General features: G+C 45.9%; 1 pseudogene; it reads left to right on the top strand.

Annotated features, from left to right (window-relative positions):
- The first annotated feature begins 8,858 nt into the window (after window positions 1-8,858).
- Window positions 8,859-18,976, top strand: part of LOC102869327 — a 33,953-nt pseudogene continuing 23,835 nt past the window's right edge.

The raw sequence follows: 18,976 nt of genomic DNA, 5'->3' as shown, positions 1-18,976 counted from the left end.
TCAATGTCACAGAGACCCCAAACTCCAGCCCACTTCCAGTCAGTGCCCGTTGGATGCCCAGTCAGTATAAAACAGATGCCACATGGGACAGGGCAGAGCTCAGACAGAGCAGGGACCAGAATCTCTCGTGTCCCTGAAAACCAAGGACAAGCCAGCATTCCTTCGTCTGGAAATATATTTGTCAGTTGTGGGTGGAAGTCAGACTTCCTCCTGCCAGCACTCAGGGCTGATCATTCCAAGCTCTCCCTCTGCTGTCTTTTTTTTTTCCACTCCCTTTTTAAACTTATCCTTCTAGTGGCATTTTCTGGACGCAGCCTGGTGGCAGAGTTCAAAGAGGGGAAAACGAGAAGCCCTTGGCGGCGTTCTTTTCTCTGGAGCCACCTCTTGATGTGTCCTCATTTAATGGCACATGTGGTTTTGCCCTGGCCGAAGGGCACGTCTCGGCTCCAGGAGGAGGACTCATGCGTCTCCCTTTCCTTTTTAGGGCTTCGAGAACACAGCAGTTCATTCCAACGGGGAAATACAAAGCAGATGGAGTCTTAGAAACAGTACGGCTTTCTGGAAAATTATCACGCAACCTTTGGCTTTGTTTGGGGACTGTCTCCTTTCACATAAGTAAATCTTTCCTCAGCCAGGGTGGACCAGGCCTCCTTGGCTGCAGCCGGGCCCCCCAGCACCTTCCACTTGGGATTAGAGTGGGACAGAGTTGGCTAGGAGGACATGCTCACACCGGAACGTACTCTGTTGTCTCATGACTGGCCAATTCTTTGTCATGGGGAGGTTTTGTAGAGTCTGAAGCTCCACGAGTGGGCTGTACCTCTGTCCTTTGTCTGGACTCCAGCCCTCTCAATGTTCTTTACACTTCTCTGGCATCCTTTCTGGGATTTGTATGGGAGGACAGAGGGGTATGTGATGGAGAAATAGAACTGGTGGGAAGAGGTTGGTTGTAATAGCTCACTGGTCAGGAAGTCACTTTTGTAAGATCCAGTAAAAAAAATAAAGAAATTTAAAAGTATGCAAAAACCCAAATATGCTTTCCCCATAAATTAAGCCCTTCATTGAGGGTCTTGTTTTAATTTATTTATTGCATTTGAGCTAAGTTTGGGCATGTGTGACCCGGAGATCTCAGTTAAGCCTCACTTGGTGTAATGTTTTCTCTAGAATGTTCTTTCTAATGTTCTTTTCCTGGTCTACCTGAAAATCCAAGGTAGACCTTAACTCCTGCTTCCTATGGCAGTGAACTCGGAGCACGACCTGCTGAGCTCTGCCCTGCACCCTCATTGTGATTTGACTATACGCCCTGTCCACACATCCAGAGTGTAGGCTGGAAGGGTGCAGCCCCCTCATTTTTTGGAGTCAGGCACAAGGCTGGCCCTTTCCTCCTTTTCCACGATGTCTCCAAGCCTGGGAACTTGAAGTGCAGGCTCTGGGCTGACCACCTCCCAAAATCTCCATTTGTGTGGGCAAGGCTTCTGCATACATGTAGGTGTAGGTGTGTCCCCCAGATTCTGGTCCCCCGAGGAAACTGTGCTCTAACTGTGGATGATTCCCAAGTGGAATTCTGTAGCCCTGCAGCCCAACCAAGGAGACTGACCCCAAAGTGGCCAGGTCTGAGCTATTAGGCCATTCACCCATGTGTTTGCTTCTCCTCAGCTCACGCTCTACAGTCTGACCTGCTACGAGGAGCTGGCAACGTTTCTTCAGCAAAGCATTCATCAGGTATGATTGGTGGTTGCAAGTCAGGTATCTTTAACACTTTGATTTCTTTCTGGGGGACTCTCTAGTAAATGGAAGCTACCCTGCCCACCTGACCCAGGAGAGAATGGGCACTGGGTTTTGGGCATGTGACCGGGCCAGGAGAAGAGTGTCATCCACCTTGTCATTGCTTTGACACGAGGTGCTGAGCACAGGATTACAGCTGAATGAGGGCTGCAGATGCAGAGCTGGGCTGGGTGGATTGCCCGTGTTATCTAAGGGCTTTCTATCTGTCTAATAGGTAGTGAGCACCTCTGGGAGCAACAGTGCATGAATGAGGCTGGGCACCAGCAAGAGTAGGGACTAGAAGGGAACTCTTAGGCTGGAGGCCCGAGTTGTGTAGATGGAGGCCCTTCTCAGCACAGGAACTTGCTTGGTGTCCTGGGTGGGGATGAGGGGGCAGGGCTGAGCCCAGCAGGCCTCCAAGAGTTCCGGTCAGCTAGGGGAGTTACTGGCTGGGAACTGGGGCAGAACACAGTCAGGGCCCCCGAGCAGCTCACTCAGAGGATGGAGGAGACTCGGGCCCGTGGCTCCTTTAAGTGGACAAGGGAAATGGACAGCCCCTGGTAAAGAATGTGGTGTGAACTGGCTGACCTGGGTTTGGAGCTAGGTGGTGTCCCTTACTGCCTCTGTGACCTGTACTTAACCTCTCTGTACCTCAGTTTCCTCTGTAAAATGTGCATAATAGTAACGACCTCATTGTGCACAGGCTCAGAACAATCGTGCTTTGTTTGGTGTGCTCAGCTAGCATTAGCTTTCAGTGTTGGTATTGTTATAGTCATCATTGTTATAATTAGTGAAGGGAAACCTTCAAACACCAGCTGTGGAGAGGAAGAGTGAACGAGTGTGAGCAAGGTCAGAGGACAAATGACCTCTGAGATCCTGTTCATACATTGTTGTTGTTGTTGTTAGGTGCCCTCGAGTTGATTAGGACTCACAGAGATCTCTGAACAACAGATCTGAACCCTGTGCTATCCTGAACCATCCTCTTCATCTCTGACACACTCGAGCCCATTGCAGCAGTCACTGTGTCATCCATTCTCTGTCTTCCTGTCCTTCCCTGACCCTCTCTCTTTCCAATCATGATGTCACTTTCCAAGAAATTGCCCCTCCTAGCAACATGCCCTAAGTTTGTGACAAAGCTTCACTGTCTTTGCTTTCACGAAGCACTCTGGCTGCACTTTTCTGAGGATGTACCTATTTGGCTTTTAGCATTCTATGGGACATTCAGTACTCTTATCCAACACCACAATTCAACATCATTGGGTTTTTTTCCCCCTTACCTTTACTTATTGTCTAGCTATCAGGTGGAAAGCACATGGCTTAGCCACACCTTAGTCTTTAGATTGACATCGTTGCTCTTCAGGACTTTGGCAAGGTCCCTGACAGCAGACTTTACCATTGTTGTATGTCACCTGATCTCCTCATAATTCTGACATTCTCTGCGTCAAAGTGGAAGGAAAGGAAAAAGAAAGAGCCATTTTCTGCTGGTTCTTAATTGAAATTACTCTTCCTCCTCTTTGTCTTTAACTCAGCATTCTGAGGGGTGGATCTTCTCTTCAGCCTCCAGGCCACATTTCAAGAGTTGATGGTGAGCTTGGGTGGTAGGAAGATTTTCTGAATATGGAGCCAGATCTAAAGGCCTTGATCAGAGTACAGTCCCCAAGAACAGTTTCCCAAAGTATCCCCTTCCCACTGAGTTTGGGCATGGACACAGGAAGTGTCCTAAGATATACAGAAAGGTTAAGCAGGTTGGTCCAGGGGCAGTGTCAGTTGGTCTTTGGGCAGATGTTGGGCCTTAGGAAGCAGTCTATCCTTGAGAAATTAGGGGAGGCAGGCATGCGGTCCCTGAAGGCAAACTGACCTGAAGTCCCCTCACCTCAGAGACCTGGTGCCCGGCATAAGCGTGCATGCTGGGTTGACTCTCTGTGAGCACTGGCTATTTTCTGTTGCCTTTCAAGGGGAGAACAGTGTTTCTGGCATGAGGCTGGCAGTCCTGATTTAGGAATCAGGGCCCATGCACAGGGCTGTCATTGATTTTTTTCCCCTTGCTCTCCTTGGATCTCACCTGAATGGCCTGGTGGGCTGTCCACATCACTGTGTGTTCCCTTCGTAGCTCTGAGTGGCGGGTTCCAGGAGCAGGACCCAGAATTCTCTCTGGACTATTGTTTCTTGTTTATATTGTTTATTCTCCTGTGGCCTTAGAGAAGTTTCTTATCTGGAACATGGAAGATGGGACAGTGGTCAGACAACTTCCAGTCTGCCTGTCTTAGTTTCCTAGTGCTCCTGTAACAGAAATACCACAAGTGGGTGGCTTTAAAGAACAGAAATTTAGTTTTTCATTATTCAGAAGACTCAAAGTCCAAATTGTGTTTATGCCTTTCCCCACTCCCAGCCCAATTTTATTAGTTATCTAGTCTACTATATCAGAACTTCCATAAATGGATGGCTGTAAGAAACAGAAATTTATTTTCTCATAGTTGTTAGACACCCTTATGTTGACTATGACTCACAGTGACTCTATGGACAATAAATCTGAACCTTGCCCTGCCCTGCTCCACCCTTACAGTCTCTGCTATGGTAAGCTCATTGCTGTAGTTACTGTGTCAGTCTTTCTCCTTGGGGGGGGGTGTCTCCTCTTTTTTGATGACCTTCTACTTTTCCTTGCAAAAACATGCCCAATGTATGTGAGATGAAAATGTACTATCTTTGAACCCTATTGCATTTCTTACAAGACATATTTTTTGGTATTGTTTTTTGTTTGTTGGTTGGTTTTTTTGGCAGTCCATGGGCTATTCAACACTCTTCACCAACTCTACAATTCAAATGCATCTGTCCTTCTTCAGACTTCTTATTCACTGTCTAACTTTCAGATGCCTAGGAAGCGATTAAAAATACCATGGCTCAGATCAGGCACATATTCATCTTTTAACTGACATCTTTGCTCTTTAGCACCTTAAGGATGTCCTGGACAGCAGATTTTCGCTAAATTATAGGTCTTCTTGACTGCAGCTTCTATGGGTATTGATTGTGGATCCAAGTAAAATGGAATCTTTGACAATTGCAATGTTTTATCATTTATCAGCATGTTTCATATTGGGCCAAGTGTGTGGATTTCGGTTGTTTTCTTTGTATTGAAATGTAATGAGGAAGACCCTGGGTGAGATGAATTGACACAGTAACTGGGGCAATGGGATTAGATGTGTTGGAGTCAGTGAGACTGGCTTGGGATAGAGTAGGGTTCAGAGCTATTGTACACAGTATTGCTATCAATTGCAGGAGACTTAATGGCACATAACAACAAAAACAACTTAAGTCTTAGATATTAATTAGGAAATGTGTCAAGTCCCCTTCAGCAAGGAAATGTGCATCTGCCTATCACCAGTTGTTCAAGAGTTTTCCTCTAATCTTGATGAGGAATTTTTTTTCAGATAGTTCAGTCTCTCAGATTATTAGCTAAGCATACAAATTGAATGAATATGGTTAAAGGATATGGATCTGATGCACACCTTTTCTGATTGTAAACTATATATATATAATTTTGTTTTATTTTAAAAACTGCCTCTTGGCCTATGAGCAAGTTCTGAATGAGCATCATTAAGTGCTCTGGGATTCCCACTCTTTTCAAGGCTAGCCATAATCTGTTGTGTTCAATGTAGCTAAATGCCTTTGCATAGTCAGCAAAACACAGGTAAACATTTTCTGGTATTTTTTGCTTTTCGCTCAAGATCCATTTGACGTCAGCAATGATGTCTCTCTTTCTATGCCCTCCTCTGGAACCAGCATGCATTTCTGACAGTTCCTTGTTGATACATTGCTACAACTGTTCATGAATTATCTTCAGCAAAACGTTACCTGTGTGTATTATTAATGGTGTTGCTTGATAGTTTCTGTGTCCCTGTGGACAGGCAGTCAATATTTGGCCCTCTTCACTCTGGAAGGCGATGTTTTCCCCCTGCAGTTTAATTTGTGTTTTTGCTGGAAGTGGTTGAGCTGCCTCAGCACAACGCTAACAAAATTCATTTTTCATGGCCTGGGCCTAAGAGCAGCTCCTCATGCCAGGCTTGGAAATGAACACTGAACCGTCTCTGCCCAAAATAAATAGTCTCCTTGCTGTGCTTTCCCTACTGCTCACCCTGTGGGGAGGCATCTGGCGGTCCCGGACGAGCTGGGGGGTGGCCCGCCCCTGCCTCTGATTGGAGTTCCTTGTTGGGTTCACGCCTCTCCAAGCCTGCAGAGCTGGGAGGGAAGAATGACTCCTTCTTCCCAGGTGGCACCAGACCCTTTTCTGGACCTTGATGGTGGTTTCCGGCCCAGTTCTCTGCTTAGACCAGCTTTTCAATACCGGCCAGTTGCCCTGGGGCCTCCCATTATCTTGGCAGCTTGAATTTGAGGAGATAATATTAAAGCAATGTTCTTAAAGTCATGTGGAATATTAGTGCCATTCAGTTGTGTTCCAGCAAGGGTGAACAGGGGTCACTGCCCCACCCTCTGCTGTGTCACCAAACCAGGCTGTGTAGAATGGAGGGACACCAGGGTCTCCTTGAGGGTTCTCCATGGACTGCAGAGATGGATGCGTGGAGCAGGAACTCGGGTGGTGAACTCCACCCAGAAGGGTTGTGCTGTTAACCAGAAGGTGGTGTGCCTTCAGTGGTTCCAAAGGAGAAAGACAGGTGGTCTCCTCCCATTGTGATTCACAGCCCCCCAAACCTGATGGAGAGTCACAATGAAGCAGAATCAACTCGATGGCAAAACATTTTAGATTTTTATTTTGCTTTTGAGCAGCAATGATGTTGTTTTGGACGGGTGTATTGGTGGTTGTTATTATGTGCCATTGGGTCGCCTGTGACTCATAACATCCCCATGCAACACCACTCAGAACCCTGCCCTGACCTGAGCCAGTCTCACTGTCTCTGGCACACCTACTGCCATCACCTCAGTCACTGAGTCAGTCCATCTCATCTGGTGTTCTCCTATCTTATGCTGTCCCTCTACCCTTCCAAGCATGTTGTCCTTCTCTAAGGGCTGGTCCCTCTGGCAATAGGGCCAAAGTATATGAGACAGAGCTTTAAAAATTCTTGTCTCCAAAGAACGTCCTGGTTTCACCCTCTTTAAGATGAACTTGTTTGTTCTCTTTGCAGTCCATGGTATGTTCAATACTCTTCTCCAGCACCACAACTCAAAGGTATCGATTCTTCTTCTGTGAATTTCAAATCATAGCAACACCACATGGCAGAGTAGAATGGGCTCATAGTGTTTTCCAAGCTGTAATTTTTTTCCCCACATGCAGACTGTCAGTGTTTAACCATGGATCTTGTGGGTGAATTTGAAATACCAGCTTTTTTGGTTTGTAACCCAGTCCTTAACTGTTACACTACCAAGGGTCCTTTACAACAATAACGATGACCTTCCACCGTACATGGAAAGTCAGCATTTAGCACAAGACTGACCGTGGTGTCTACTACTTTATTTCAGTTCTGTGATGGGCTTTATAGGCATGACCAAGGGGAGATATATTGAACAAACAGATTCCCCAGGATAATGTGTCCTTTGGGACAGAAGCGGGTTGGCATTGCAGAAGGGAAACTGGACACCAAGGCAGCAATTGCGTCTGTGATGTGACAGGAATGATGGTGGCCTAAGTCCTCCGAGGCCTGTGTCCTCTGGGCAGTTATCAGACCAGTGCCACAGACGTGATTTCATAGAATGTCTGTAGTAACCCAAGGAAACATGCAAGGTGGGTATTCAGATGCTCACTTTATCTGTAAGGAACCTGAGAGCAGTGGAAGCGAGGTCATAGGCCTGAGATCTCGGACTGAGGATGAGGTTGATTTAAGATTCTGGCTTATTCGTTCATTCCACTTCCACTTCCACAAATATTTGGTTGTTGCTAGGTGCCATTGAGTCCTTCTGACTCATAGTGGTCCTGTGCAGACTGAAGCCATGCCGGGTCCTGCACCACCCTCAGCCTCTGCCGGGCTCAGCCTCTTGTTGCAATCCCTGTGTCAGCTCAGCTCAGCTCATTGAGGGCTTTCCTCTCTTTAGCTGACCTTCTACTTTTCCAGGTTTGATGTTCTTTTCTGGGAACTGACCCCTCTTCATAACATGCCCAGTGTATGTTAGACTGAGTCTTGCCATAATTGCCTCTAAGAAGCATTCTGATTGCATATCTCCAAACACAAACCTGCTTGTTCTTTTTGGCATCCCATGGAATAGTTAATACTCTTTGCCAACACCACAATTCAAAGGCATTGATTGTTTTATTTTCTTATTTATTGTCTAACTCTCTCATGCATGGAAAGCAACTAGAAACGCTATGCCTTCAACTGAGAGCACTTTAGTCTTAAAACTGACATCCTTATCCTTCAAAGAGGTCCTTGACTGCACATTTGCCCAATGTAATCAATATATCTGTTCATTTCTTTACTGCTGCTACCATGAATGTTGAATGTGAATGCGAAAAAATTTGAATCATTGGCAACTTCAAACTTTTCTCCATCTATCATAATGTTACTTCTATGTTCAGTTGTGAGGATTTTAATTTTACTGATCATGAGGTAGAATTCATATTGAAGGCTTTAATCTTCTTCAGCACATAGTTCAAGTCCTCTTCACTTTCAGCAGGCAAGGTTTTATTATCTCCATAACATAAATTATTGGTGAGTCTTCCTCTGTTCTTGATGCCACATTCTTTTTCTGCTTGGATTATTTGCTCAGCATACACATTAAAGAGATATGGTAAAAGACTATGACACACATCTTTCGATTTTAAGCCTTGCAAAAATCCCTTTGTTTTGCTCAAATGACTGCTTCTGTGTTCATGTGCTGGTTCATTAAGGGCACAATTAGCATTCCCACTCTTTACAATGTTATCCATAAACTTTCATGATCCATATAGTGGAACGCCTTTGCATAGTCAATAAAATGCAAGTAAACATATTCTCGTGTTTAGTGAGAAGCTTCATCAAAAATGAAGCTGTTCCACAGTCTCTTCTGAATCCAACTTGAATGTCTGATGTTTTCTGTCAATGCATTTTCTCAGTCTTTTTGTAAAAAAAATAATTTTCAGCAAGAGTTTGTTTGCACTTTTCCCATCTTGCAAGATGGCAGATGAAAATCAGAACACCAGGGAGAAGAAGCCTGAGGCCTAAAAGAAGGCAGACGCCAATGGCAAAGCTAAATGCCAAGGGCAAAGCACCCAAGAAGGGGAAGCCCCACTGCAGCCCTGAGTCTGTCCTAATCTGAGGGATCTGTAGGTATTCTCGATTGGCCATGTTTTCCAGGAAGGCTATGTACAAGAGAAAGTATTCAGCCACTAAGTCCAGGGTTGATAAGAAGAAGGTTTCTGCTACTTTCACAAAACCAGTTGGTGGTGATAAGAATGGTGGTACCTGAGTAGTGAAACTTTGCAAAATGCCTAGGTATCATCCTACTGAAGATGTGCCCAGTATTATGTGTTCAGTCCACACACGAGGAAGCTGCTCTCTAGAAGCATGTGATGAGGCTGCGCTCATCACACCCAGCACCATTCTCACCTTCCTCACAGGGAGCCACAGAGGCAAGAGAGTGGTTTTCCTGAAGCAGATGGATAGCAGCTTTCTCCTTGTGACCAGACCGCTAACCCTCAATCGAGTTCCTCTGCGGAGGACACACCAGAAATTTGTCATTGCCGCCCCCACTAAAGTTGGTATCAGTGGTGTGAAAATCCCCTAACATCTCATTGACTCTTCAAGAAGCAGGTGCAGGAGCCAGACAGTGGGAGGGTGAGATCTTCAACACAGAGAAGGAGAAATGTGAGATTACAGAGCAGCACAAGGTTGATCAGAAAGCTGTGGACTCCCAAAAGCTACCTGCATTCTTTATTCTCCCTCACCAATGGAGTTTATCTTCACAAGTTGGTATTCTAGATTTCTTGCAACAGACCTAATTAAATAACATTTAAAGTTTAAAAAAAAAAAGGTTTGCTTGCCTATGATATTATTTTATAATTTCCACATTCTGTTGGAGCACCTTTTTTGTAATGGGAGACGTGGATCTTTTCCAATTGGATAGCCAGGAACCATCTTCCAAATTTCTTGGAATAGACAAGCAAGACACGCAAGGCTTCATGTGTTTATTGAAGCATCTCATGATATTCCATTAATTCTCCGGAACCTTCAGTGTAGCTTGGACTTCCTCTTTTACTACCATTGGCTTTTGATCATAGGCTACTTCCTGAAATGGTTCAATGGTGACCAGTTCTTTCTGGTACCATGTCCCAGTGTATTGCTTCCATCTTCTTTTGCTACTTCCTGGGTCATTCAATATTCTTCCTTTAGAATCCTTTATTATTCTAACTTTTTAAAAAAATTTATTTTATTTTCTTATTTTTGTGTGTGTGTACTGTCAAACCAGATCTGACTGGTACAGGAGGAGATTGTCCCTCCTCCTCCAGTAAAGTATCTGGTGGATTCAAACTGTGTATCTCTGGGATTGCAGTGCAGCTTCTTGCCAGTAGGCCACCAGAGCTCCCTCAGTATTCTAATTTGAGACATGAAATTGTACTTCAGCACTTTCAGCTTAAGAAATGCTAAGTGTGCTCTTCTCTTTTCATTCTCTGACTCCAGCTCTTTGTACATTGTGTCAAATATCTTACTTTACTTCTTGAACTGCCTTTTGAAATCTCCAGTTCAGCTCTCCTATAGAATCACTTCTTCCTTTCATTTTTTTTTTCTTTCCTCTGTTCCAGAGCAAATTTCAGAGTCACTTCTGATATCCATTTTGATCTTTCTTTCCTGTTTTCTTGAAGACCTTTGATTTCTTCATGTCTGATGACCTTGTACAATGTGTGTAGTCTTAGTCATTGGGGTTCAGTGCAATAAATCTGTTATTGATATGGTTTTAAAATCAGATGAAGTATACCAAGTTTGTATTTTAGCTTTTGTGGACTTATTTTGCTTTTTTTTCAGTTTCAATTTGAATTTACAGATGAGTAGCTGATGAGCTTGATTGCATAATGTACACGCTGTTGGGCTACTAACCCAAAGTTTGGCAATTCAAATCCAATAGCAGATCCATGGGAACAAGACAGATTGTTTCCTCCCATAAAGATGCACAGCATTGGAAACCCAGTGGAGGACTGATATGAGTTGGAGTGCACTCTCTGGCAATAGGTCCAAAAAGATTAGAAGCTGCTTAAATACAAAATTATGGACCCAGGGCTCTTCTGTGCTCCAGTGTCAAGGGACTTGCATTCTCTTTCCTCTGATCCTTTGACTGTGGTTTTCCTATTGTCTGAAACATATCCCTTCTTTTCTGATTCCTATTTGTACCTTGAGTTTTAGTCTAGACACCACTTCCTCCAGAAAGACTTCTCTGGCTTGTCCTTCCTCAAGCCCAAATCTATATTATGGAGTCGTCTTGTGTGTTTCCAGAGGACCCCGCACTTCCAGTTGGAGCACAGCCCTTCCCTTACTTTTTTCAAGTTGCTTATTCTTTCTTGATTTACTTCCTCATAAAGACAGATCCATGCTCATTTTGCTCACAAGTACAACCTTAACATGAAACATCTGCTTGGCATAGTAACCACAATCAGTACATTAATTAATTAATGACTGATGGGCTGACTAGTTTAATTAATGAATGAAAAGAAAGACTGTATTTTCCAGAAGAAGAAATAGAATTTTATTAGAAGACTGAGTTGAAATTTTCTCCACAGTTGAACACTCTTTTAACTTTAAGCCTCCTGGCAGCCTAGGCAAAAATGGAAACATGACAAATCCTCATGGGCTGTTCTAGGAGAGCCGAGGACTTAATGACACAGATTGTGACAGGCAGTGTCTTCACCCACAGTGTAGGGGGGTGGTTCGTTCGCACTGGCTTCGACTTGGGGAAGGAACAGTCTTTTTCTAGAAAAACAAAAGGTACATGGTTCGTGTTGTTTAGGCTGCCACAGGTGGATGTACTGGACAGAGGGACAATACAGAGCCAGAGTGACACTAACTGCTAACACAGGCACTGGTGTTCTAAGTGCTTTACAAGGATTAACTCAGTGTTTACAGCAACCCAGTGAGGGTAGATACTGGGATAATTCTTGTTATACAGATGAGAAGACTGAGGAGTTAAGAAAAGTGTTTGTGGTCACTCAGTTAGGATTTGTAGAGCCCAGCTTTAAACCAGAGAGCCAGGTCCAGAGTCTGTACTTCAAGCCAACAACAAGGCTTGGTGGGAGGCGGGTGAGGCCCTTAGCTGAGGGGATAAACTTAGGATGTGCCAAAAAGCTGTCAAGATAAAGAAATAATACTTTATGCAGGGTGGTTGTTGTTGTTGTTAAATGCTATTGAGTCGAGTACAACTCATAGCGACCCTATGAACAACAGATCCGAATCCTGTTCTGTCCTGCGCCATCCTCACACTTCCTGACACTCAAGAGCCCATTACGGCTGTCACCATGCCAATCCACCGGGTTGAGGAACTTCTTGTCCTTCACCGACCCTCCACCCTTCCAAACATCATGCAATATCTTTTAAAAAGAAATAAAGGTGAAAAATTGCTGTGGAAAGAAATAGCTAAAAAATTTGAACAGATTGTATCTTTTTCTGCAATTAAACATCTCACCTTGAGATTTACTCAGATGCCATCTTGACTCCAAACTTGCCCTCTGCTGCCCTTGCTCTTCGGGGAAAGGGGTTGGAATCATACAAAACTCCTAAGAAGTCCAAGCATGCTGCCGACAAGCTGTGTGATCTTAGACAAGTCCTTCAGTGGTTAATTTCTCTGTATGATAGAGAGGAGTAATAGAATTTCTCGCCTGTTTGCTTAGGAGTGCTAGATGGGACAATGTGTGTTCCCACCCTTGCCTATTGAAGCAGCAGAAGCTGGCACTGCTGTAACATTCAGAGCAAGGGAGAGTCAGTGGATGTTCCTAGTGGGCATATTGTGTCATTCACCTTCTGTCCGCATTTCCACTCGTGCTGGTAGCCCCACATCTTTGCCAGGGTCTGCCCAGCATTCTGTCCCTCTCCAGAGCTGACTGGCTCAACCCTAGGCCGCTCCCTGGGTGCAGCCCCACAGAGGCCTCTGAGCTAAGTGGAGGGAGGTAAGAGCTGGGGTGCTCATTCCTTTTCTCTCCCCTACAGTTTGAGGTGGGTCCTTACGGCTGCATCCTGCTAACCCTGTCCGCCATCCTGTCCAGGTCTACGGAGCTGTAAGTACCCTCCCCACTCTGGGAAGCGCTCAAGGGGTCAATCCCTTGTGCCTGGGCCTTGCGCCTAAAGTCCTGCTTGGGACAGAGAGGGGGTTAGTCTGCATCCATGAAAGCAAAGGTGAAGCCATGGATTCTGGGAAAGTTGACTGGAGGAGGAGAACAAGCAGTTTCATTTTACAGACGCTTATGTACTGTGCTACCTCCTCTGTGCTGCCCTCAGCTGTGGTGGGGTGTGGGTGGTCCCCCCAGAGGACAGCTGCATGTATGCACTCGAGCGTGTGGAGGGGCAGAACACCTAAGAGTGAGATGAGGCTGACCGAGGGCTCCAAGGGATTGAGAAAGGTGAATTCCCTGGAGACCAGAAATTGTAGAGGCTGCAAAGGGTGAGAGTGTCCCAAGGCCAGCCTCTGAGGTGGATAGGGAAACATGGATAGCTAGGAAGACTGTGGCCCTGTGAGAAGTGTCCCTGTAGACAACTATATCTGACTCATCTGTACCAAAGGTGGCCTCGTTGCTGACACAGCACTGCCTCCCTCTACTACCCTCACTTCTCAGCAGCTCATGGGGCCTCCTACCTGCATGGGTCCCCTGGGGTTACCAGGACAGCCACTGATGTAGGAATTCGATAGCTTTGTAAAGTGCATGTAATTGCCCTGCTTACTTCTTTTTTTTTTTTGCTTTTAACTTTTATCTTTACTTTCTTTTTTTTTTCTATAATTACATTTTACTAATTTTCATAAACATTTACAGAGATTTTGGGCTTCCATTCATTCACCGCCGCACCATTCTCTTTACCCTCCTCCCAGTTTGTTCTTGTCCAAATGCCACAGTGCTTGTCAAAGCCAGCTCCGATCAATCTTCCTTGTCAGTGTGTCCCCTGCCATTCCCCATCACTCCTCCCTGAGAGAGGCTTCACCCTGAGTCATAAGGAAAAGGGGATGGCGCACTCTCTCAGCTACTCCCTGATGAAAAGGGACGCTGCGGGCCCCAGGGTGAAGATCCTCTCCCACCACTCCAAAGGGCCCCCTTGGCAGCAGGAAACACACAGACCACTATGGAGATTGACCTCGGAATCTAGATGCACTCTTATTGATTGTGCTTGGCCATACATGTTCATATCCTTGAAGATGCATCATGGGGGTGCTGCAACCCAGAAGACACAAATTTGACTAACAAGTTACAAGTACATGAGTTAAAAATTATGGAAAAGTAGAAGAAAAGATTCTTTCATTGTTCCACAACCCCCCCCCCAGGTCCCCTCCACCATGCAGCCCTCGCTCTAGCATGAAGAAATGCTCAAAATCCCTAGCCCTAAGAGAGATGCAAATTAAAACAACTATGAGATATCATTTCACCCCAGTCAAAATAGCAAAATTTAACAGAACAGCAAGCAACAAATGCTGGCGAGGTTGTGGAGAAACTGGAACCCTGATTCACTGTTGGTGGGAGTGTAAAATTGTGCAACTCCTGTGGAAAGCAGTATGGCGCTTTCTCAAAAAGTTGCAAATAGAGATACCATTTGACCCAGCAATTCCACTACTGGGAATATACCCTGAAGAGACCATAGCTGACATCCAAGCAGATATATGTACACCCATGTTTATTGCAGTTTTGTTCACAATAGCAAGGAGTTGGAAACAACCTAAGTGCCCATCAACAAACGAATGGCTAGAGAAGCTGTGGTATATTCGCACAATGGAATACTATGCTGCATTAAAAAACAAGGAACTCATGCAATATTATTCAAAATGGTTGACTCTGGAGAACATTATGCTGAGTGAAATATCCCAGTCACAAAGGGACAAATATTACATGATGCCACTGTTGTAGAATGGGACTGTCCTTGGGGTTGGGGAGAGACTGAGTAAGATGGGTTCAATGGTGTGTGCTGCACTGAGGTGGAGGAGGGAGGGAACTGTTTAAAAGAGATATATAACTGGGTGTTTCTGCCCTGTTTACTTCTAATCAGAGGTCAGACCCTGGAGGGCTGGGGTCCTGGGGGAGAGAGCTTTACTATTGGGGAAGATGTGGTGGGCATGAAGGCAGTGTGGTTCAGAGGTTCCTGCTTTGCTTTTCATCTGCTAGACCTGGGGTTTTGGTTCCTGGTCAAGGCCCCTCCTGCAGTCATCATCTGTCCGTCAGTGGAGGCTGCTGTGTGGCCGTGATGCTGAGCAGGTTTTAGAGGTGCTTCCAGACTAAGACAGAGCAGGAAGAAAGGCCTGGCAATGTGTTTCAGAAAATTAGTCAGTGAAAATGCTGTGGGTACAGGGATCCAGTCTGTACTAAATCACGAGCAGGACCAGGCAGCATTGGTTGTGTTGTGCATGGACTCGCCATCATTCATGGGTGACTTGATGGAAGTCAGTGATGAAAACGACACAGTGGGGGAGGGTCAGCTATGGATCGACTCTGACCAAGCGAGCATTGTAGGCCTGTGGGCCCTGGGAGTGGGACGATGTGTGTGCCCTGGCAGTGGGGGTGTGGCGTGGAAGGAGACACTCCAGCCTCCTTCTGTGGCGTCTAGGCACCTCTGTTTGTGTTTCCTGGGGCCTCTGCTGCTGGGGAGGGAGGACACACGTGGTCCTGTGGCCATGCTGATGGATAGCCTGCTGTGTGCTGCTCCTGACCTTATTAAACGCGTGTGCCTTTCTACCAGCAGTTTTCTTCTAATCCTGCCATAATGATATGATTCATTCCTGGCCTGAGCTCACGTGCGTGGAGAACATAAACCTCCCTGCCTTCTCCCAGGCCTGCGTTTGCTCATGGGTTTGCAAATCCCTGTGATGACAGGGCAGGGTAGGGCCTCAGAGTGTGTGGGAGGCTGCCTGAGCTCACCGAGAGAAAAGCTAAGTTCTGGGGGGCTCACAATGACTCTCTCTGTTTTGTTTTCCCCATCTGTGCAGTGGGCCTCTGGCTCTGACCAGCTGTGCTCTCTGGTCACTGGGGTACTGCCCGGGAGCTGGTCACACTCTTGTCATATATGTTCCTGTAGAGAGTGACTCTGGCCACCTAGCCATCAAAAGGGACTGTCCGACCCCTCATCAGGATTGAACTTCACATTGTCTGGGGCTGGAGAACTGAGGCTGCTCCTGCCCCATTCCTTCTTCCATCTATCTAAGGCAGGTGAAGTCATTCCTGTCCAAACTGCAGCGTCCGCGGGCACTTGTGTGGGGAGGCTGCCTTGCTGGCCCTGCTTAACCTCAGTAACCTCATGCTGATGGGCCTGAAGTCAGATCCACTGCCAATACACACACACACACACACACACACACACACACACACACACACGTGCGCTCGCGTGCACACACACATATACACACACAAGCTTTCATGCAGTCACATATGTGCGCATATATGGTCTAGCAGGACTCACTGCCCCTTCCTTCTTCCCAGGCCCTGTCCTGGGTCCTGGAACCAGAAGGTCTTGAGTCTTCCTGTTGGCAACGGGGGCACCTCCAGAGACCCTGAGTCTCCATCCTCCAAGAGGACCTGGTGGACGCCTGCTCCAGTGCTGGACCTGCAGGACATTGGTTTGGTTTTGCCTCATCTCTGCCATGTCCCTTTCCTGTTGCCTCAGAAGACAATATAGAAGGGAGTCTAAGTTAAAATAAGAATAATAGCAAACACTATTTGTTGAGGTTTCCCATGTGCTAGATTCTTTGACGTAACATTTAACATGTGAATTGTTAAATCTCCACAACACAACCACCTTAGTGAGAGCTATTACACAGGACTTATCACCACCATTATTTTTCATATTGAAAAACAAACCAACCAACCAACAAACCCAAACCTAGAGCAGTTCAGCCACTCACACACAAGTTACACTGGAAGAAGCTGAAGGCTTCTTGCTCCCCAGGCAGGCTGAACCCCAAGCTGGCTATTATTTGCTGTTGATAGTTTCAGAAGTAAAACAGAGTTAAAGCTTGACTTTCTCTGAGCAAACAACTTGAGCTTCTTCCTCTGTACTGTGATTGTACCCATGTCACAGGCTGAAATGAAGACATGTATGTCACATGTTTACAAGTTCCCAGCGGTCAGCATGTCTCTGACAGTGGTCACAGCTAGAATGGCCCTATCCCTCTCTATCTCTGGACACATGCCCTGTGCCCCCTGCTATTTTTCTTGCCTTCATTCTTGGCACTATACCAACCTGCGGGTGCCTTGGCACAAAGTCAACATGGAGGTCATGGTGCCCCCTTAGAGAATGCCATTCTATTTGTGGTCGGTCCATCTACAGGACACGCATCTTCGGCAAGTGGTCTGCCAAAAACCTGTGTGCTGTTGCTTGAAGGAGTCATAAAAAAAGAGGGAATTCAGTCCCTGACTCAGGTGTGTACAATCCAAGCATTATATGAGAGAAGAGTCAAATTCAAGAACAACTTTATTAAGATCATTTGAAGATGCAAAGCGAGGAATGAGGTGCCTTGGGACGTCTGTATGGTTGGGTACGGAATTAGACCTCAAGATACAGGTACTTTTTTAACACCAAAGCCTGAACCCAAGCCATCATATTTCCAGTTGCTTCTTATGTGTGTGGAAGTTGGGCAAGGACTAAGGAAGAACAAAGAAGAGTTGATGTCTTTGAGTTGTGATGCTAGTGAAAGTATTGAACATACTACAGATTGCCAAAAAACAAACAAGCATTCAGAGTGCTCCTTAGAGATACTTCAGGCATGCTGTCAGGAAGCGCCAATCCTTGGAAAAGGACATCATGCTTAGAAAAGTAAAGGATCATCAAAAGAGAAGAAGACTCAACGAGATGAATTGACTTGGAGACGCAGCAACAGGCTTGAACATGGTGGAGCTCCTGAGTGTTGTGTGGCATAGAGCAAGGATTCCATCTGTTGCTCATCTGAGTCGGAATTGATTGAAGGGCACCATGGATGGCTTTTCATCTGGGATTTGAACTTTCTTTGTTATGTTAATGAAGCTGTATCAGTCAAACCACTTTGGGAAGGAAAAGAAGAGCAGATTATATACAGAGCTGGAGAACCCTAAGAGACAATCGAGAAATGCCAGGTTTGGTGGTGGCTCAGTGATGAGGCATTGTGCCACCAACACAATGGTATGCATTCTGAATCCACCAACTTTAAACAGGAGAAAGATGGACAGTTTCCTTCTGTGCAATTTACTGCCTCTGAAAATTCACGGGAGGGTCAGCTATTGATTGGTTCTAACTTGATGGTACACAATAACAACGTGGAAACTGAAAGGTATCTTTTCCCAGTGACAGGGAGCTCCTTGACTTAAGGCTGATGTCCTGCAGTTAGATTTCTAGCCTCTTAAACAAATAGCCTTGGTAATACAGTGGGTAAATAGTTTAGCTGATAACTGAAAGGTTGGCAGTTCAAAATTCCAGTTGCTCTTCTGGAGAAAGATGTGCAGCCAGCTTCTGTAAAGATTTAAAATCTTGGAAACTAAGAGTGTTGTTGTCCTGTCCTGTAGGAATGCTGTGAGAGTGAGTTGACCTGATGGTACACAACAACAATAGCTTCCTAGACTGTGAAGAAACATGTTTCTGTTCTTTCAAACCATTCTTTTGGTTCGTTTCTGTTATAGTAGCATTAAGAAGCCAGTAGACACCTTGTCTTTTGTGGACTTGAAATTCTTGCTCCCTCCAGACATGGGGGACCCGGGGTGGCTGCCTGACCACTTTGCTCTCCAGGAGCCCTTCTGGAGATGAGATGCCCTGAGCAGAGAGGAGCCTGCCCTCCACTGGTGTAAGGGTGCTACCTTGAAGCGGTGGCAGCCCCCAGGGGGTAAGTCAGGAGTGACAGCAAGGGTGACAGTAGTCCAGGAGTGGTGCTGCTGAGCGCTGAGGGAGTCACAGTGATATTCCCTCAAGCAGCATGTCACATGTCCATTCCCGACACTCCTGGGGGCTCTTGTGATGAGGCTTCTGGGTTGGATCTGAGGGAGGAAGCACTGTAACTCCTCCCACACGTTAATCACACGGCACTGAGCAACCTCCCCTCAATCTCTAGTCCCTTGTCCTGGGCTTCCTGGAACCATGCTAGGCTTGGACAAAGACTT

Source organism: Elephantulus edwardii, unplaced genomic scaffold, assembly GCF_000299155.1.
Source record: "Elephantulus edwardii isolate Elephantulus edwardi_28Jun2011 unplaced genomic scaffold, EleEdw1.0 scaffold00452, whole genome shotgun sequence".
Taxonomy (NCBI): Eukaryota; Metazoa; Chordata; class Mammalia; order Macroscelidea; family Macroscelididae; genus Elephantulus; species Elephantulus edwardii.
Note: the sequence above shows the minus strand (reverse complement) of the source record. Positions and strands in the feature narration are given on the sequence as shown.